This window comes from Lasioglossum baleicum, chromosome 9 (genome assembly GCF_051020765.1).
Source record: "Lasioglossum baleicum chromosome 9, iyLasBale1, whole genome shotgun sequence".
NCBI classification, from domain to species: Eukaryota; Metazoa; Arthropoda; class Insecta; order Hymenoptera; family Halictidae; genus Lasioglossum; species Lasioglossum baleicum.
Genome location: NC_134937.1, coordinates 7,052,855 through 7,075,780, shown reverse-complemented (window position 1 = coordinate 7,075,780; position 22,926 = coordinate 7,052,855). Strand labels below are relative to the sequence as shown.

At 39.5% G+C, this 22,926-nt stretch overlaps 2 protein-coding genes across 17 annotated transcripts in view; one reads left to right on the top strand and one right to left on the bottom strand.

The window, feature by feature from the left end:
- Window positions 1–22,926, top strand: part of Hiw (MYC binding protein highwire) — a 525,671-nt gene that overhangs the window by 101,355 nt on the left and 401,390 nt on the right. The gene's annotated exons all lie outside the window — the stretch shown is intronic.
- Window positions 1–22,926, bottom strand: part of LOC143212420 (uncharacterized) — a 240,721-nt gene that overhangs the window by 86,761 nt on the left and 131,034 nt on the right. For both annotated transcript variants that reach the window (XM_076431242.1, XM_076431244.1), the window contains exon 2: window positions 9,699–9,747. The gene's annotated coding sequence lies outside the window, so the exon portion shown is untranslated. The remainder of the gene's footprint in view (window positions 1–9,698; window positions 9,748–22,926) is intronic.

Sequence of the window (22,926 nt, the reverse complement as noted above, 5' to 3'; positions counted from 1 at the left end):
ACAAAAATTATACAGTATGTATACAGAAATGATGCAGAATGTATGCAGAAATTATACAGAATGTATGCAGAAATGCCACAGAATGTATGCAGAAATTATACAGAATGTATAATTGACACAGATCTACAAAACGTATTCTTTAAATTTTCAATACAGACCCACATATATAAGTTGGATAAAACAACTTTTAGTATTTTCTTTTCGTATTTTCAAAATTTCTGTTTCACTTCACGTAGTAAACTAATTGTGTCACTTCTCAAAAATTGGTATGGTCCAATATTAAAACAGTCATCGTTTTCTTAATTGACCGAATACTAATGCGAGCGACTGTAACTGTCTAAAATAATTTATTTTGTAATCTTCGGTATTTTTATGCACTGATTATCATCACATGTTCGCGTGTTATAAGATGTTCTACGTCTGAGTACAGTGATAGCAATTAAAAGGATAGTGATAAAGCGTTTTATCTACATTATAAGTTATTAAAGTTGTTTATGCATATCGAATGCAATTAAATAATAGTGCAAGTAAGAACCAGTTCTAGTCTGTATAATATGACTCTCTCCTGGAATGTAAAGTGAAGCTATTCTTCACAAACGTTACGGAAAGTTAGTTGATTGAAGAGTTGAAGTAAAAATTTCATTTAGTTTTAATGTTCTCTTAAAAATTTTTGTGAGAATGCAGCTTTATTGTAATATCAGTAATAAATTCACCGAGTTTAACTATTCTATTCCAGTATAGAGCTATTGTTAGACAGCGGATTTTATTCATTTATGACAAAAATTAATAGCTTAAAATTAATATCGTAATCGTTAGTAACTTAATACACAGTAGAAACCGTAGAAAAAGGTAAAGATACTGTTATATTATTTTCAACGTATAAAATTCATATGAAGGAAAGAAATAAATTTCTATTTCAATCCATTTTGTTGTAATTCGCGTAAAAATTTTTATTTTGTATAAAGATCCGCTGTCTAGGCATTATACTTGTATCTCTTTAAATTGATTATGTTTTGATATTTCTGAAATTGAATATCACATGTCAACTTAATTTGTATGATATCCAGTGTTAAAATAGTCGACATATTTAACCCTTGTGCAGTCAACCGGGTACCCGGATATCCATTTACTGTATTTCTTCAACAATTTGTTAAAGTTCCTCTAAAAAATATTACAAAATTTCTGTGAATGTCCATTATTTACTCGCTAATATATTAATTTAGAGTCTCACACTGAGAATTTCTATAAACATGTTAAATACAGAAAGGTTTTAAATAATCTATACATTTTGGTTGACTACATAAGGGTTAAACAATGACATGACAGAATATGCTCCAGTAAGTTTTTTAAATTCCTTCAGTTTGTGTTTAGCTAAGAAAATTCGCATCAGTGATTTCAGATAACAGGTAACTGTCTAACAGCAGAACCTGGTCATGAATTAATTTTATTGCACTTAAATACATAAAGTGGGTTGAACTTGAGGTTCGAGGCATCAAAATAGAACATCGTAGAATAGATCAGTGCTGCAGAGATAACCAACTTTACCATGGCCAGCAATGACCTCTGCTTTTTATTCGACTAACTGTTGGTCAGCATTTAATTTGAAGCGATAGGAAATGTCGAGGAAACGCAGATACTATAGATCATTTCTATAATTGAAAATGACCTTGAAAGGTGACCTCGACCGGTTCTCGATTCCGTAGGAAATATAATTTACGGTCGAACGTTCAGACGTCGAATTGAATTGTGCTCTTAATTATCTTCGAAATCCTGGAATCTTCGTCTTCGTTAGCCGTACATAATCCACGGTGCTATTGGTCTCGATTTTCAATTAATTTCCCCGTGTTCTTTTTCTGTTCCAGGTAAGTTACTACATCGAATCGAGAGTACTCTCCGTCGCCGTGAACGTAAGTAACAATTGGATCAATTTGGCATCATTATACCGGCAGACGGTACAAAAGAAATTCCTTTGCTCCCCGTTCTCCTTTATCACGGCCGCGGCGCTTTGTCGCGGCGCATAAAGCACCAGGCGTAAAGGATAAAAAGGAAGTGTGCCGAAGAATTCATTATGATTTAATAACGTTATCGATAACCCGACCAGCTCCTGTCAGTGGGTAAAAGCGTCGCTAAACCAGGCTATCGATATAATCGTTTTCCTCGCTTAATTAGTGACGGGAAACGGAGGCGCTCCCGGACTAGGGCTATTAATTATAAATGTCTAAGTCCCGTGACGCAAAGGCGCCAACTTTGCCCCAGCATTGTGCCCTAGATTTCGGATCAATTTGTTATCGAGCACCCGGAACTTCGGGGGCCCATCCCCCCGTGGAAGGCGTCTTTGTGATCAGAAACCGAAAAACGCCGGATACGGGATTTCCGTCACCATCCAGACCGGAAACCGCAGATACGCGCCGCGAAGTTGATGTTGACACGGAGTCGACGACTCGTCAGGAACGTTCCCCTTAATTGTTTGCCGATGCGAACACGGTCTCCCGATTCTCTCGATATTTGACTTGCGCAACTGAAGCCGGAATCGTAAGTTAATTATCGCCCCGCAGCAGGTAGTTTCGTCAGGGTATTTCTCGTTTTCGGAACGCTCCGCTGAAATGGATGTGTCGCCGGGCAACTTCGCCGCGTTTTAGAACATCCTTGTTTGCATATCCGTTCTTCGGTTCGAAATGATAAAGGGATTGCTTCCGAGCTTTACCGTTGCCTCGTTTTTGTAGTCTGTTTAGCTTAGGAGATTGCACAGTGGTTCCTTTGTCCTGTTATTTTGCATCGCACTATGTCTCGATATACGTGAAACAGTTATTTATATACTGCGAGATATTTTTCATTATCTTTGTATGACATTTCTATCGAAATATTTGTCACATTTTTCTGATTACAATGAGTTCGAACACGACACAGTTTGAACCAGTTGTATAATTGATGATTCAGTAGAACCTCGACTATCCGAACCAATAAATCCACCATTTTCCGCATATGTAATTTCACGAATAAATAGTTTAATCTAAAGTGATCAATACAAAACATGATCCATTGTACAGATCGGTAATAATTGAATTTAGCATTGTAGCTAGACCACTGTGTGTCGCCAGATCAAGACTTGTGTTTTATTTTTGTGTGACATTTTTATCGACATATTTGTCACATTTTTCTGATTACAATGAGTTCGAACACGACACAGTTTGAACCAGTTGTATAATTGATGACTCAGTAGAACCTCGACTATCCGAACCAATAAATTCACCATTTTCCGCATATGTAATTTCACGAATAAATAGTTTAATCTAAAGTGATCAATACAAAACATGATCCATTGTACAGATCGGTAATAATTGAATTTAGCATTGTAGCTAGACCACTGTGTGTCGCCAGATCAAGACTTGTGTTTTATTTTTGTGTGACATTTTTATCGACATATTTGTCACATTTTTCTGATTACAATGAGTTCGAACACGACACAGTTTGAACCAGTTGTATAATTGATGATTCAGTAGAACCTCGACTATCCGAACCAATAAGTCCACCATTTTCCGCATATGTAATTTCACGAATAAATAGTTTAATCTAAAGTGATCAATACAAAACATGATCCATTGTACAGATCGGTAATAATTGAATTTAGCATTGTAGCTAGACCACTGTGTGTCGCCAGATCAAGACTTGTGTTTTATTTTTGTGTGACATTTTTATCGACATATTTGTCACATTTTTCTGATTACAATGAGTTCGAACACGACACAGTTTGAACCAGTTGTATAATTGATGATTCAGTAGAACCTCGACTATCCGAACCAATAAATCCACCATTTTCCGTATACCTAGTTTCACGAATAAATAGTTTAATCTAATGTGATCCATACAGAACATGATCTATTGTACAGATTGGTAAAAATTTAATCGAGACTTGTGTTCCCACTTACCCTTCCACGACGCCAATCCCCACGCTTCCGCCCTGTCCGGTCACGTGACGCGTTTCGTATCTGTCATGTCTATGTCCGGTACTAACAGAGAGAGGGTAACTTTTTCACACCTCAATTCGTGCTGTCTCCCCTCATCTGACGACACTGGTTCTAGTCATTAGAAATATGATACAATTTTTTTCGTGTTTGATATTGTTTTAATAAAAAAAGTGTCACGAATATACTGATAAAAGTTTCGCCAAGAAATAGTTAGACATAAAAGAGTTTCACCACTGCTCTGTTTACTGTTTATCCCCTCTTTTCTTCTAAATTAATTAATTCTTCTAAACCATAGAATAGTGTCTGTATTTATATCAAGACTGTAGTTATGTATCTTTGCAATTTAAGGAACCACTGCAAAATGTATTTCCATTTTCTGAATATATTAATGCAGCTATTCTGCTGCAGGAAACAATTATGTGAATTCAAGAGGGACAACAGTTATAGAAATATAGACTATCAAATAAACGTTGGATTCATTTAACAGATTGTTCGTATACGAGTAATCTAGTTCCAAAGCTACTCATTGAAGTAAGTACCAAGTCTGTAATCTCCAGATGTTGGCGTGTGCTGTTACACATTACCTCAGTAGAAACTTGGAGCCTTCAGGGCTTTACGGAAAGAAAGAAAGAAAGAAAGTCTTGACTTTTCTGGCCGCCATGATGTTTTCCCTTGAGTACTTTTTTGACTATACGGACATTGAGAAAGCCATTAGCGGGATAGAACACACCTCCGGGCCTAACAAAAGGATCGAAGCATCTCTGAGGAATTCCTTCGGAAGTAGATACAACCGGGTTTTACGATTATTCTTGGTTCGTAAATAATCATTCGTTTTATTCAAACGAGCTGAACAAACGACTGAAAATAAAAACGGAAAAAGATGCGTTAAACAATATTCAGTTCTTTTCTTCATTACAGACCAGTCACATTTGAATAATTGTGGTTACCACAATGTGGTATGTTCATTGTTAAATTATTGGTTGATAAATAAACAGCGGATTTTGTAGATTTATGACAAAACTGAGTAGTTGCAATTTAAAACAGTGGACAGATTAAAAAAATTTAAGAACATCAACGTATTAGTTGTATCTTATGAACATTATTAAAGAATGAACGAAGTTTTTAGTTGGTCCTTGTTCGTTGCAATTGATGCGTTTGTTTGCATTTGATGCAAACAATTGTTATTTTGCATAAAGTTCCGCAGTCTATTTATAATGATCTCATAAAGCCTCATTAACCCCTTATAACATCAAGTGAGACTTGTAGTGAAGATTTTAAACGCAATTTATTAACACTAAACCAACCGCCCATCAAAAGTGACTGATGTGTATGGTATTATAAAAATAACAAGATTAAATTAATTAATATTTTCTGCGATTTCTATTTTACTATATACTGGAATCAAAAAATGTATTCAATCAATTCCCATAAAAACACCATTATAATTTCAATAACTGTGAAATAAAAAATCTAAAATGGGTCATTTGACCGGCGGTCGGAGGTTTAGTGTTAAATGTTAAATGTATAATATATGTTTTCATTAAACCCATTTCTTATTAAATCTATTTGTTCATTAACTTCTTTCAACCGGAAATAAAATTCTATTTTTCTGTTACCAATAGAAACTACAGTACATATCAATTTTATATTAAATTATGAACGACGAAGAAATTCTAATCACTGTAGCTATAGCGTAAATCACAAAGGGTTCAGGCATGCCTCGTAAAAGTACAAGATAACTAATATATTCCCGAAAATGGCTGAAAGGGATTAAAATAAATGTAGACATCGTCTTCAACGAGATCGTCGAAAGCACCCCCGTTTGGAGGGTTAAAAAGCATTCCACTCATCATTATGAGTGTGCAGAGCACTTGAGCAACCCCTCGATTCTGTCGCTTCATTATCATCGAGGCCGGGGATAATGCTACACACAGGATCGATCGGGGACAACGTCGTAATCCTTCCTGACCAGTTAATCGTGTTTTGACCGTCGGTAATCTTATCTGGAGGAGACGTGGAATATAAGTATCACGCGAGGAGGCCATTAGTCGATTAATATCGCCGTTGAATTTTGTTATCCGGAGTGCATTATCGCGACTGGTTCCCGGCCGACCGCCGCGCCGTCAGCGGAGTTTACTTTTACTCGTTTCTCTTCAACGCTAAACCTACCAAGCACGGAACATATAAAAGTGAAACACCTTATAGAAGCGGGGAGATTGAATTTATACTCGAACTTTGTATGGTTTTCATTTATAGCATGTGCGAAATACAGAATTCAATTCAGTCATTTCCTATGAATTATAATTAGACTGTGGATCTTTATGCAAGATGAAAATTGTCTGCACCGATTGCAAGAAATAGAAACTGAATGAGAAGACAAATTCAACCACAGGTATAATATTCTTCAAAAAGCATAACCTAACGTACAAATAACTTTCGCATATTCTCCGATTTTTTACATAGTGCTTGTGCGATTTTTATCGTGGTATATGTCAGATCGAAGAAATGTATTTGATCATTTCCAACGTAAGCATCTTCGTAATTCAAATAATTGTAAACTAAAAAATTCTGGTCCGATCATTTGATTATCGCCGGTAGGTTTAGAGTTAGAACCACGCTTCGCTGAATCGCCTTTGCTCAATTACACGAACTCTTTCCTTCTCCGTATCTCTATTTCCTCGTCCTTCTTTCCGCGAGTTTCGCCGACTGTTTGCATCGCGGGAAAGTGAGGAAAATGGCTCGCACGCGCGCACTCGCCGCGGAAATCTAATGACCGTGCTATCTATGTGCATATTTCTTACATAATTAGCCGCGCAAAGTACACTCCTCGAAACCCCCGTCTGTACCAACAGCTCGCGTTTATGCCGTCAGACTGAGATATTTATGCGCATTAATCTTGCCTTTTCATCGGGTTTCATTAATGCAGGCCACTCGTCCAGTGATAACGCACCTTTAATACCCCGTCGCGGGTTAACTGCACGTTTACCACTAGGGAAACAACGATTTTCCACGCGACCCTAACGATCGGACGTCACGATCCTTCTGGGATCATGATCGGCCACGTGGTTTTTCTTTTCCGACCTACACGTGGACGGTTCGTTATTGAATTCGCCGGACTCATTTAACTATCAATCGACTGGCTCTCCCTCTCTCTCTCTCTCTCGACCTCGGGGCTATGGTAATCGCGAGTTGGCTGGAAACGATTAGCGATGGTTCTAGGTAGCGTATCAAAGCATTCGTCACGGACTTGGTAAGCTGAGGATCACTTATTCCAATATGAAAATTGATTTTCCTGCCTCCCACTTCTCGTTGTGGGGCATCCATTTATTCTTTATGCAAAATAAAAATTGTTTGCATTCATTAGAAGGGAAAGGAACTACATAGAAATGTCTTTCTTGCTTTAACAATCTTACGAGGAGAGGTCACAGTGGTGGGTTCGCAGATTTTTATTTTTTTGATGAATCTAGAACAAAAATGAGCTCACCCTTGCCTGAGCGTTTTTGACAATGCTCATTATTTATCAAGATAATTAACATTGAATTTGATGATATACAGAAAATATCTTGATTTCATTAATTTCCTGGTAGATGTTTTTAAATTCTTTTAATGTTTCTACTGTTTCAAGTTTCACCATTTTTGTTATAAATCCGCAGTTTAGTAACAAGTACACCGGAATCTCTTTTTTACTTGCACATATAACACGTTTGTATTACATAAATAATTTTCACGCAGCTTTTAACATGTTCTTCATTCAATTTTTATTTATGTTAGAATAAAGATAACTAATACATGAAATTTGCGTATATAAATTGACAAGCATTTTGAATATTCTCTTCTCAGAATTTTGTTGGTTCACATACCCTTTGCTTCAATAGTTAAAGTTGCTAGATGTTCATTTTATAAATAATAGTGTGTGGAAGAAATATGTAAGTACATATATAATATTTTATAAGGATCAATCGATGAACAAATCTACCAGATCAACCAGCTGAACCAGAGAGATCTAATAAATTCTCTTATCTCCGAATCACATTTCAAAACATTCAATAAAATATGTAAGAAACATCGGACGAAGAATCTAATAATTTGAATTGTTTACATACACATTAGTTAACGAAATGTTTATTGGTATAATTGGAAAGCTGAAAAATTGACTTCATTACACGATGTTCGTATAGTAGTTTGCTTAATGGTGTCCATCAACGGTAATGATGATCGATCCATCAGCGCATAAGAATAAAAAAAGTGCAATCTATTCTAATTACCAGGCTTCGGTCGTTAACGACACGCGATTTTCTCCAAAGAGTTGCCAATTAATTTCTCGACAGTGGGATAGGGAAGCGTTCCCGAGCTCGGCATTATCGAATTCAGCGTCAACGGAAAGCGGATAGATGTCTGGTTCGCAAACTTCCCACATACTGTGCTGTACTTTCGCGTAATTACCGAAGAGCCGGGCGCGGCTCCGAGAAAAATCAGTGAATTGGCCCGGTTCAGCAACTTCCCCCGGAGCTATTTGAATTCGTATGGCACCGCAGAAATTCGATTTGACACTCGACGTGAAACGTACATAACGAGTCTGAGAACTATCCGGGAAATGTGGTTGTGCACCCTTCCCCACTTATACCGCGCGGAGAAGTCGAACTTCGGTTAATGGCGTAATTCGTCGAATAATTAGCGTTCGCTCGGGGGTTTACACAGAAATCGGATCGTTCAACTCCGTTTCAAGCTCGAAGGAGCTGATTTACCTTCCTTGATGGTTTTTCGCAGTGTTTCATTTTCATTATATCCGACGCCGTGTTTCCACCGTTCCTGTAATTGAAAACTACTGGAGAAGATTCGCGGTAATGGTACCGGGACAAGAACGATATTATGGTTTGATCTTCCGTTTCGGTCCGTTGGGAACTTAGTATGCTGCCGAAGATTCTCTATCTACTTTTTATCATTTTGTATACAGCGTGTTCGCGGCAAATTACGTTCGCGGACCTTTTTCTTTTAACCCATTGCCGTATTTTAACGAGTCAGACTCGTGATGAAGATTTTAAACAAAATCTAACAAATATGAATGTTACGCCTTTCTTTTTAAATGAAATATAATTTTATTCGTTTATACTCAATATTTAAGCATTACAATTAATGTAACCATACTAAATATATAAATTTTCGTTTCTCTTCTACGAGATAAATATTATCTCTTTCGTTTCTCTTCTACGAGATTTTTCGAGATAAAGACGTTTTAATCACTGTAACTGTAAAGAAAATGATACGGCAAGGGGTTAAAGAGAAAGTATTTTTAAAAAATGGGAGAGGAAGAATAGTATAATTTACTGGCAACACGCATGATAACTAAACTACGCATCTTTATGCAAAATAAAAATATTCTGCATCGATTGTAGGAAGTAGCAGTTCAATAAAAATTCATTTTACCCCTTAATAATTTTTTTACGTTGGAAACAACATAACAATAATCTTAGAATTTTTATATTTTTTACTGTTTTATAAATGTTCTGTAAGTTCGCTGATCCAATTTACCGCGAACCACCCTGTATGTACAATGGAATACGATTAATACTAGGTGTACAAATTAATTCATAGCCCTCACAATTAATCATCTGAAACTCGTTTTAAATTGAAATTTGTTACCGACTTCTTCATTCATCTTTAAGATGAAGTTAAATGAGGATTATTTTCAAGACTTCGGCATAAGACTTAATTTATATTGCGAGGGTTAATTACCTCAGGCTCAGGGATTTACACGGGTTGGCTCCTGGTCTCCTCAACTGGTCTGAAACAAGCAACTTTAAGTCAATACAGGCAGTTTCAGTGTCAACCCTGGTGAAAAGAAATTTTGTTGAAGAGCTAAGTAGGAGGATCAAATCAAGGAAAAAATTGTCTATTTTCCGAGAGTCATAATTAGACAGCAGATTTCCACACAGTGAAAACATTAGAAGAATTTAAAAACACTGTTATATTATTTTCGACTTATTAAATATATTAACACGTTCCGTGCCGAACCATTTTTTGCTCGACAATTATATATATATATATATATATATATATATATACACATACATACATACATGTAATATATATAAAATATAATATATACAATTATACTTCTTGTATAATGCCACCTTCTTTTGCTGGAAATATATTCTGCAGTCTTAAATGGCCCCTAGACGATCAATAATATGTATTAATGACATATTCAAATGTATTTTTTTCAGCCGCTATAAAGAGATGGAATAAAAAAAATAAGTTCTCCCGATAAAAAATAACGATGACCTTGAAAAAACAGTTAAAAATGGACAAGAAAATTGTTCTTCTATGATATTCCTCCTTCGCTACCATTTAAATTATGCCATAAATATTTTTTTCGTGCCATTAAAAATAAAGGAGATATTTAGGTGGCCTCTTTCAGCTAAGACACCCTGTATATCAGCGTGTACCACCAGTGGTAGACGCGGCCTAAATTGATAGTTTAACATGGACCATCGGTGGTACGCGTGGCACGGAACGTGTTAAGAAAGAAAATAAATTTCTATTTCACCCCAGTTGGTTGCAAATCAGGTAGAAAATTTTTATTTTGCATGAAGATCCGCTGTCTAGTGATAATGTTTTTAAAAATTGCTCGGAATCACAGTACGGTAGAATTGTTTGGGCGACCGTCAGCAAATCAAAAAATTAAATCAAGGAAAAAATTGTCTAGTAAAAAGTTTGATATTTTCCGCGAGTGATAATGTTTTCAAACTCGGAATCACAGAACGGTAAAATTGTTTGGGCGACCGTCAACAAACCAAAAAATTTAATCAAGGAAATAATTGTTAGTAAAACTTTTGATATTTTCCGCGAGTGATAATGTTTTCAAACTCGGAATCACAGAACGGTAAAATTGTTTGGGCGACCGTCAGCAAATCAAAAAATTAAATCAAGGAAAAAATTGTCTATTAAAAAGTTCGATATTTTCCGAGAGCGATAATGTTGTTAAAAATAGCTCAGGATCAGAGAACGGTAGAATTGTTTGGGCGAGCGTCAGCAGACGAAAAAGGACCGCGTTTGTGTCCGAGTACATTTATGCGGTTCTGCGAGTCGTCCGTTGCACCGACCTTGACCAGAGCTAAATCCGCCGTAGACGAAAGCCAGTGGCTATCTGTGGGTGCAGGCGATAATATGCAAGCGTCGCGATCAATGCCCTTTTGGCGACGCGAAAAGGGCGAGTGGTTAGCCGATGCACCTGTTTGCGCGATGCAAACAAACGGCGCGGATACACGCACACAAGAAGACACGCGCACGGAGGCGAGACAGACGCGGCGGTGGGGTGTAGGAGGCTTTGATGAGAAACCTTCGGTGATTTAACGACACACGTGGTCCGCACACCATCCGGAGGAATCTAATTTATTTCCTCCTTTGTGACCGGCCACGGGAAAGGAATAGGAGTCGCGGTTTTCAAAGTGAAAAAGCTTTCCAATCTTTCGAGGCAAAGGAGCTCGGACGCCGAACAAGGGATTTACCGCGATGGACGCCGCCGATGGAAACGCGGATGGAATCGAACGGGGGACAGAGGTGACCGTCGGCTATGCTTGTTTTCGACTCGTACCCTCGTCTCGGAATCTCTTTGACCGGATCGTCGCATTTCGTTCGATGCCCTCCGTTTGATACGCGCGGACTTTCACGGAATCGAGACACACCCGCAGGCTTTCCAGCCTCGACTAAATAATGGCACCCACATCTCGTCGCGCCATCCGTCACACCCGTCCGTCGCCCGTTGTTCCCCATGAATTTTGGCCGAATGTCCTTTTTTTCCTCGACGCGCGACAAATTTCGATGGACCCCGGAATATTCGAAATTTTACGGCGACCCCAAAAAGTACAGTTATGTCTGTGTGCTCGTAAAATGTATGAAAATCAATTATTGTTGCTGTCGTTGTTTGGTCATCGTTTGCGTTGCATGTACATAATATGTTACGTTAAACAATGGCCCGTTTAAAACATTATAATTCCATTCACTGCGTCAACAATGTCCCGGTGTAGAAACTTCGAAACCGAAGTGTTATCTATGTATATCGCATGCAAATACTCCTCTTTGATTTCTTGCCAGTAGCCTTGAAGTTTTAATGATTTCTTTATGGCTCTTTTACCAACATATTCAGGATATTTTTCTGATGAAAACGATACCAAACACGACACTATTAGGGCTATATTTACTGGTTTAATCCATGATATAGTAGAACTAGTATTATCCAAACTAGTTAGTATTCAGATAAATTATGAAATATACTGCTATAATTATGAAGGAGACAAAGAAAGTAAATGGCTCCTGTATCTTGCAGTAAATGCAGTTTTTTCTATTGAACTGACTTTGGGAAGGAGGAGGATATTCAATTCCAACGATTACTCAACAATGGAGTAATCAGAATGCAACCTTTTGCATCTTCTAGAGGCTGTTTTCCTAGTGGCCTTGTCAGAAAGTTTTTCAAGTTTATTTTTTGGTTGGCATAAAGATTCGAACATTCGAACCACTATCCTACTTCGCAAATAACACAATCACAAATGATAAAAATCGTTTCCAAGAGGTACAACAATTCGCCCCTCTCACAGTCATTAAAAATGTTCTACTCGATAAAACGGACGGTATTCCGCATTAAAGAGACATAAATCCCAAATCCGTTTTTAAAAGCAGCCTGTATATCAACCGCACCTGCGTTCCCAGCTCGGCGAGTTCGCGGCAAGAAGTCGAAATCAGAATTCCTCGCGCGCCCCGGCTCGCGTCGGTGTTTCCGCGGCTGGCCTGGCGCCAGATTTTTCGCATCGAAATTGCAAACTGAATCGTCGAGGAGGAGTCTCGCGCGCATCGAGTGCCCCGTGCGTTCCCCTCCCTTCTCACCGTTCTCGTTCGCCTAACCCGACGTCCCTCTGATCTCGTTACGCGTTCGACATCTCGAAATTCCGAGGGTTCGAGCGGCCCTCTACAGCCGTTTCGCAGCTAGCCGGATTATGCACCACGCTCCAGCCAGCCCTTCGACAATATTAGGCGTCTAATTTGCAATTCGTGCTATCTCGAAGCCACTTTTGATCCTGTCGCTTCCCATCGGCCCGGTGTCCGCTTCAAAGTACCACCAGGGAAACGCGCAGCGCTTCGACGACGCACATATGTACTACAATTTATTTTTTCGACGCTCCAAACATTTCGATAGAATTCTGGAAATTGTACAGTGACTCCTAAAAATCAGACTAATACTGTGCGCAAAAGACGTGCGGACTTCTATGGCGAGCTACAAACGTTTAAAGATGGTGAAAATTGCAATTTTTCACGATTTTCTCGGCCTGTAACTGCAATAAATCTAAGGATTCTTACATCTTTCAATGCCTGTCGTTTTTTCCCGCATCAATCGATTTCGATGAAACTTTCACAGTGCATATAATTGACACAGATCTACAAAATGTACTTTTTAAATTTTCAATATAGGCTCACATAAAAAAGTTGTAAAATGCAACTTTTAGTATTTTTTTCTACAGTTCCAAGCAATTGCAATTTTTGAGAAAATTTCTTGTTACGTTCTGTAGTAAACTAATCGCTATAGCTTCCCGAAAAAGTTCAAATCGTATAGTACAATATTAAAAAAGTTATCATGAAAGAGGAGTGTGCTTTAACCCCTTTGATCGGTAGTGTACATACATATGTGTAGTGTACAGAATGGAGAGTAAATATAACTAATTCATTGATAAAAATGCAACGTGGCACCTTTCTGATTAAAACGATACCAAACATAACTCAATTTGTACCATAAGTGCTTGTTTAATTCGCGATACAACTATTCAATGAAATATTCGAATAATAAAACAGTTTTTCTCGAGTCGTTTCGCTGCTAGCCAGCTTATGCATCGTTTCAGTCATCCCCTTCGACAATATTAGGCGTCCAATTTGCAATTCGTGCGATCTCGTAGCCACTTTTGATCCTGTCGCTTCCCATCGGGCCTATGTCCGCCTCAAAGTGCCACCGTTGGAGTATTGCGCTGGTCTAGGAGCGCGAGAGGGAGCCCTTTTCCCCTGAGGGTGTAGGATATTCATCCTGGGCGGTAGGATGGCGACGGGGATGGTTTAACTTTGACCGTGAGCCGGGGCGGAAGGAAGCGGCGCGGCGGCTGCGCGAGGGACACCACGCTCACCGAGAGATTTATGCTGATCAGAAATTATAGGCCGGGCCCCGCGGTTGGTCGCTGTGCTCCGCAACCTCTTCGCGCCGCATTAACCCCCCACCCTTGCGATCCTCGTTCCCTTTTCTCGTTCAATCATCTCACCGCGGCCAACACTCGCCCGCTTTATTCAAAGCGAGAACCCAGCCGTTTAATGTCCCGAAAAGCCATATTTCCACGATGATAATTTACGGCCGATGCGAAACCCTTGTTCCCGAACCTCTGCGACCACTGCTGCCGAGCTGCAGGGGCTGCTGGGGTAGAAGAAAATTCTAGTGCGACGAGACTCCGCACCGTCACCGACGCGCCATTAAATCAACGAACCATGAACACGTGCTCGCCCCGGCTCGATGAAGTCCTCCGTTACCTGTCGGCGCTCGTCCAGAGATCGTTCTCGATTTTCGGAATTCAGTTTTCCTGCATAATTTGAAAGGCAAATGTCGTGGAAGTACAGGGTGTTTCCTACTTTTCCGGCATGATTGTAGAAGCATGATCTACAAGTGAAAATACGAAAAAAGTGTTATATGAAGTTTGTTTATAAACGATGTCAAGTTTGTGCCAATGCAGAAGGTGGTCATTTCGAAATGATGATTCAAAATTTTTTAACGATCCTCGTCCGTTAAGAAATATCTCGTAAGCTTTAAATCTGCTGTTCCGCATCTATTCAGGCCACATTCAATATTTGCCTATAATATTGTAATAAAGCGTTTATAAATAAACTTCAAAAGCCTCGGGGAGAGAGACCGCGCGCGGCCGAAGCAACTGCGACTCTCCGCGTCTCTTTCTTTCCCATACGTTGTCCTTCCTTGCGCCCGAAACGTTCATCCTCGATTAAACCACTAAATACAGTTCAAATTACATCGTGTTTGGTCTTATTTTAATCAGAAAAGTGCCACAAATATATTGGTGAAAGTTTCATAAAAAAATAAGTAATAATAAAAAAGATTTTATATTGGTATTACATTGTGAAGACGCACGGGCCTTTGAACTGTGCCGGCGACTGCGACTCTGCGCGTCGCATTAATAGTGGTTCACACCGATATACCCGAGCCGAGATCAGATTACTAGAATGGAGGGGATATCTTTTTTTGCGTTTATAGAGGATTTAGTGTACGTGAAATATGTAAAACTTGAAGTAGGGAGAGGAAAAATCTACTAGACTAGACACCGTCCCTAACGACAGCGTTGTAGATTTTACGAGGCGGCGCGGCGCGGCGACGACAAGCGTCCGCTTCTCCGTCGCGCGTATTACGCGCGGGCTGCTGCGAATCGTCCGGAAAGATTGAAATTCTTCGGGGCGCGCAGACTCAATAAACGTCGCCGATCGGTGGCCGCATCGTTTATTAGTTTTACGGGCACCGTTCCTCTCCGTGTCCCTGGAATAATGGGCTCCACCCTCGCGCCCTCGCACTCGACCAACTACCGAGATTTATTCCGGCCGATAAGTCTGGTTGCGTACACCGGTCTCTTGGTCGTCGTCGTCGTCGGCACGGCGTGGCTTCTCGCTGCTTCCGTGGACCACCTCCGGCGGAGACGCGACTGGAAAGTTGTATATATCCTGGGGAACGAACGCTCAAGGCGCTCCTATAAAACGGAGACGCTGTAGGTGGTGTCTACCGTTAAGCGAGCAGCAGCTTATTGTTTTTACCAAGGCACGCCTCTGATGGACACGTGTACGAGCCTAGGCGTGTGGACCGGTAGCCGGTCTGACCGGCAAAAAGCGGTCGTATTGCACCGATGGAAGTGTTACCACCGTATTCGCACGAACAGTTTATTTTTGTGGTAATTGTGCACACGGGATTGCCTCCGAGAAATAGTTCCGCGTGCCTCAGCGCGACGCGCTGTGCCGTTCCAGCGACGCGTGCTTCAACACCTCGCGGTTACCCTGTTTGCGATTCCAAGAGTTCCAGTCTGCGCACTTGACATTTCGAGATTTCGATTTACAAGTCTGAATTTATTGTTTTTGTACACCCGCCGTGATTTACGCGGTCTTTTTACGTGATTTGTTAGCTTTGCTTTAACACTAAACCTATCATCACCGGTCGAAATGTTTTTTTTTGTTTTACGATTATTGATATACATATTTAAGAAAAGTATTACATAGGAAATTATTGTATAGATATCTTTAGTGGAGCACATATGACAATAGGAACTGCACAAAGTCTAAATAAAATCAATCTTTTCATTTTTATAAGGGAACATGTGTGTGTACCAATTACTTTTAAGGCTCGGTAGGTTTAGTGTCAAGGATGCAGATCACTTTGACTTGGGAAAATGTACCTATTGCTGCGGGTGTACGTTTTACTGCGGTATTTTTTCCCAATGTGATTCATATACGTAAAAATAAATATTTCGCACCGAATACATTTTTACAATTCAATGAGAATGTATTCTCGTTGGCGAGGCAAATAAAATTCTCAATCATTCTCATATTTTTATAATCTTACAATATTAGGATTTGATAAAACATTCTTCATAACCATAGGAATGTTGTTCGCATGACTGTACATTCTTTATGTTGCTTGCTTGATGTTGATTCTTCCATCAAATGCTTCCATATACTATTATTTCATAATAAATTTCCCATTACACTATCTAAATTGTCTGCTGTGTGAATTTTTTTGAAGCATGATTAATAAGTTATGATTTCCGGTATTTCACAGGAGCAGTAACATCACTCTTAACTTTATTCCCCATTTTTTGCCGAAGAAAATGTTTAAAAATGGCTGAGATATTCGGTGTTTTTCGAACGGTCTATTATTGGTTGCAAAATGTTTGGATCTAAAGTGGAGTAACTTTTTGTAGACTAAACAACTTGAGATGTAGTATGTTGTGAACACCTTTTATCTAACATCGAAAGTATTTGGAAAGAAGCAGGATCCGCGAACTGAAACAGTTGAATTTATTAAAATTTCGCGAATCGTCTATATGACAAGATGCAAATATTCCAGTCGTCGTTTTTACGAAAAATATCCAGGGTTAAATATGACTTTCTGTAGAAGTGTGCCTGTTGGCAATAATAAAAGTGTGCTTAGTGCCCTGAATTTTGATCCATTAGAGTCCTAGGATTCTGGGCTGTCACTGCAGCGAGATTGTTTTGATAGTCCATAGATAAACTCGAGTAATAAGCACGCGGCATTGGATGAAGCTGTAATTAGAAGTAACGTTGACACAAGCGTACGTATCTTTTGTGTATTTGTCTCGGGAAGAGCTTCAAGTAGGAAAGATAACAGAGCTCGAAGCTGGTAATGTTGCCTTTACCTGTGACGCGGAGTCTAAAAGAAAACAGGCAGAATGAATAATCATGGTGCGTTGTTTGCTTCGCTTGGTTCCTCTCTACCGTGCTTAAAATATTTCAACGTATACCTGGCACGTTCAAGCAAACTTGTAATAACAGTTTTGTTGTATATTCCACAAAACATTTAATACCTCGATGACACGTAATTTTTCTTAGCACTTTTCTAAGCTGACAATATCCCATTACGTAAGCATTCACAGTGACTTTGTATTTTTGGTTCTTTTTTACGTTTATTACTAGACTGCGGATGTTTATGCAATTATGGCTCTTGAAGATTTTCAGAAAATGCTAGGATATAAAATACGACAGAATTTTTAGTACGATTTTTAATCGTTTTGGATCTACAAATGCTATTACCAATGAAAATAGGATTTTATTTGGTCCCACTTTCTTAGAATTCGTCTACAAAAATTCCAAATTGCATAAACACACACCACACAACCGCCGTCTATTTATTATATTACCTTAAATGACTATATCGTTGAAATTGTCTCGCAACGGGTTATAAACTTAGGAGTTCAAAAATATGTGATTCCATTTTAAAATTCAAGGTTGACCTTCAAATCTCCTAAAAACCTTCACCTGAAAGAAAGTTATGTACACCACGTAATGGGCTCCTTGAAACCAAACAACTTTTGGCTGAAACATTTCTCCCTATCTCAAAAAGTATAGAAGATATTCACCCCATTTACAATCTCATTTTGCCGCCTCCCGTAAACCCAGTCTTAACCCTTTGCACTCCTTTGTCGAATGTGATTCGACATCAGAGAAAGAGAAATGTAAATAAAACGGGTTTTTATACAATGTATCTGGTTCTTCCTTTATTTCTTTAATCTTCTTATTTCTTAGTTAAAAACAAATATAAGTTCTACAAATAGAAATTACAAACAAAATTGTTTAAAATAAGTAGCAGTCGAGGAACTGTTCTTTGAAGTGAATTTCAAATTAAACACTTCAAATAGTACAGAGTTGTTGGCAATAAAATTGAAAAATAATTCGAACTGCAAAGGATTAAAGCAGAGGTTTAATAAAAATTATATTTTTATTATCAAAACGATTTGAACCCCTTGCCTTACAATATCGTGTCTGACTCGTAATGAAGATTATGAACAGATTCTGATAAAAATGTATGTTAATAATTTCCATTAAACCGAAATAAAATTCTATTTTGGTTTTGTTCATTAAAGCTATTGGAGAACGTATTCCTTTTTTAGGAAATTATGATCCACAAAAAGGTTCTAACCACTTAAAACCGTAAAATGAATCGTAGGGCAAGGGGTTAATAAGTGACAGTATTCGTTAATGCATTTCATGTTTCACTGTTTCGTGTTTTATCTACTGATTTTCGCGATAAATGCATAAAATCCGCAGTCCCCAGTTATTACACTTAATGAGACGTAATGTAGGTCACCAGATATATGCAGCTAAGCTAATCATGATAAAAACAGGTAATCAGTTAGCTGACTATGTATAATGAAACTTCTAAATTGCAAGTCTACAGTTCTGCCTTTCAAAAAGCCAGGGAGGTCCATGCAGCAGTCATTATAAAAACTTTCCTCTATCTACAAAATAAGCACCGATAAAATGAATTAGCTTGCATATTGTTCTTTCCAGTAGTCGTTGGGAAAATTCAGACCGAACAGCGCAAACGTGTTCGTTTAAATATACGATCACGTTCTGTAAGCAGAAAGCTACGTACTTCCCAATTGCGAATATATGCAATTCGATAAATCTACATGGAGAACAAGTCGAAACTGTAAAATGATGTAAAATGATACGTGTTTCATTCCTGAGAAAGTACAGTTGTAGACATGGTAAATATAATGGACATACTTCTCGACCAAATGCCCTGTCTCCAACACAAAGGGAATTAAATAAAAATTTCATTCCACACTGTCCACTGAATTTTCTCATATTGACACCGTTCAAATTAATTTGATTTACCTTCCGATCACTCTTTCTGTCCAGTTAATATTAACATTTCTTTCACAGTGAAACAGTGACAGTTATGTACATTAATATTTTCTTTGTCCCTTCGCCAGCAATGTACAAACCGAATGAGAACGAATTCTCTCACAATCTGCACGAAAACTCTCCGCAACAGTAAATCATCGCCGACTCAATTTAATTAAAGAGACATCAACTTTCCGACGGCTGTACGTGTCTATTTTCATCCGGAACATCTAAACTGTCATTCAAGTGCTCAATTTGTGGCAATTAAACTAAATGAATGTTGCATATCGGGAATCTAATGTGTCTTCACGAAATATCATCAAAAGTAAATCTTTTTAAATCATTAATTAGAGCTGTGACCGGTCCGAAGCATTGTCAATTATATAGCTATAAAATATAGCCACTTTCAGCACACACAGAAGACACACGTCGAACAAACGAACGTATCAATTCAGCGAAAAATCGAAGCGTTCGGAAAGAAAACACAGAAGTTATCGGGGCCATTGCTCGAGAGGTAATTACAGTGACATTCAATTAATTACCTTGCGCAACACCGTCGCGTCGCATTGGTCCGAACGCCGGTGAAAAGTTCGAGGAATCGAGCGGTTTCGAAAACGTTACATAGTCGCGCAGTGTCGGGAATAATTTCTCCGGAGCATAACGGTATTTCCGCGAGGATTGGCGCGTCGACGCGCGGACAAAGCCGGCGAACGCGATTTTCGCGAATCTCAATTACGCTTTGATCACGGCCATTACTGGCGGGACAATCCCGGACAGCTTCGCCTCGAGTGATGCGCCCGATTCAATCAGCAGTCACGCCGTACTACTTTACGAGCTATTCAAAGAGACACAAATGACGGGGCACTCTAAAAATAGAATAGGGAACACCGTCGTCGTCGTCGTCGTCGACATCGACGTCGGTTTCGTCGACGAGGATGCAGCTGGTTACGTTGGTTCATTCAGAAAGAACGGGAAGAGAGAGTGTAGAGTGGAAAGCGGAGATCGAAGAAGAAGAAGAAGAAGAAGAGAACGTTGGAGGAACAGAGCGAGGAAAAGAGATGAGAGAAAGAGAAGACACCGAGAACACGGACTGAGGGAACTGCGGATGATAAAGGGGAAGAACAGTATGACATAAGCCATTGTGCGAAGGGGCTTGGCCTTGTATCTCCGCGTTTGCATATGAAATCGTATCTGCACGGTGCCAGAATGTTGTTCGGGACCTGTTCTCCCTTCTATTCCCATTGGCGAGCAGAGGGAACGTCGCGGGTCAACGAGATTCCTCGATGATGGCTTCCACTCGAGGGAATACAGCGCATATAATTATTACATTAGCCGGAACGTCCCCGGCAACACGGTCGGTTTCGTTTGACTTCGAGCAGAGCGACTGCGGGCATGCAGTTTTCACATTTCGGCGGTCGTTCCTGTGCTAGATGGCTGACTGATTTTCGGGATATTGGCCTGCCAAGAAACAACTGTCGACAGTTTTGTAGTGTCCGTGCATCGTAACGCGGCACTCCGAAGCAATTCGAAACCGTCTGATTGGTTCAGTCACACGCATTCTCGCTATTCGAAGATTACCACTACTTAGTAGTAGTTCTAGTGAAGTGTATCGCGTCACATGACGGTGAACTTCGTCTTATGTTACGAGTAGACTGCGGATCTTTATGCAAAATAAACAATGTTTGCGTTGTTTGCAAGACATGTGCCAAAAAAATTTGTTCATCATTTAATTAACTTATTAAACTGGAATTACTACACTGATGTTCTTAAAGCGGTAGACTCGTTTCTCGATAATACAAAAATGGGGTTTTTCAATAGTCAAAAACCCTAGATAAAAGCTAAATAAAAATCTAGGGTGCCATCTCCTCCAAAAGTCCAATTTTTTCGTTTACGAGGCGAAATTTGCATTATCTGGCAGCATGTAGCTATAATAATAGGACTTTTCAGGGAGATCGCGCCCAAGATCGATCTTTTATCTAGCGTTTTTGACTACTGTAAAACCTCATTTTTGTATTATCGAAAAATGAGAACGCGAATCTCGCACCTTTGCAATTCTGGAAAAAGGAGTCTACTCCCTTAAATCTTCTTAATATAGCCACTGCTTTAAATTGCGCGTAGCCATTTCTATCATCAATGTATAAAATCCGCAGTCTAGTTATGAGACACTGACAATATTTGCGTTGCGAATATGCATTCTTTATCGTACATCTTTTTATTGCAATTTCAGGTAAAATCCTTTTCGATATGTGTGCACTTCCCTTATGACAAGATACTCTGGAAACACAACTTCGATATAGCACGGTGCAAAAATATGCTTATAACGCGGTTTCCATGTAACACGACTTAATAGACTTGCACAAACTTCATGCAACTTGTCGCTTTAATACGTGTAATGATTTTTTTGTTGGCATCTCAGCAATGAGGCTACGATCTGTTTATCCACCATTTACCAATAGGCGAAAAGATTTCAAGAACCAAGAAGAACTTAACGACTCACAGTTAGTCGGTTCGATTGACGACAGTCAATAAAAAATGCGAAATTAGTTAAAACATACACTGAACATTAAATTCCAGCTAACAAACGTTCCATGCTATTCTCGTGAATTCTTTATACATACCGGAATTAACTCGCGCCGAACGCGCACCGTTTTCAATGCAATCGCAGGCGGCACGACTGCACACGATTCGCATATTTAGAACATTTCATCCCCGATCGGTTCTTTCATAACTCCATATTCGACCGACAGCCTCTGCGCGCAATTCAATAAAGCGGGTTACAAAGGATTAACACGCCATTATCTTGCAAACAGTATCAACAATTCAAAGCGAGGCTCATCGGGGCCATTTTGCCCTTTATATACCTATGCACCGGTTCCCCATTTACATGCAAAAGATAAAAGCAGTTTCAATTACGTACCGCTGGTCCCGGTCCAAAGGGTTTTGGGAACCTTTCGTGGAGGTCTTACCCGAATAATCGTCGCGCGAGGCAGCGATGTATCGATCGAAGTTCGCGAGGTATCGAGGCGGAACGCGGCGCCCGTAACCCGAAACTTCCCTCGGCGCGCTTCGAGGCTTTTTATTTACCTTGGCCTTCGAGCGGACGCCGAAAACTTCTCGTTGGAAAGAGTAATTACTAACTTGTTTGCGAACGGTCGACACGATACGCGAGCCAGCCGTCGCGGAAGTTTGCGTCGGGCTTGCGCGGAAATACCAGCGGGTTTTCAGGGGGTGTTACAGGGTGTTAGAAGGTGTTACGGGGTGTTGCGGGAGTGGTTTAAGGAGTCCGCGTTAAAAGAGTTTCGCCCGTAGCCTACATCTCAACGTTTGCATACGGCCGAATAGGGTGACCCATCCAGAGTCGCCAGATGAAGGGAGAGAGCAGGGATTAAGGGGAAATAGTTACCCCCCTCTCTCTATCTATCTATCTATCTATGCCGGTATCGGACACATGCACGATAGAGAGTATCTAGTAACGGAGCCAAATTAAATCTCGGTGGTTGTTATTGAAAATAGAAAAAAA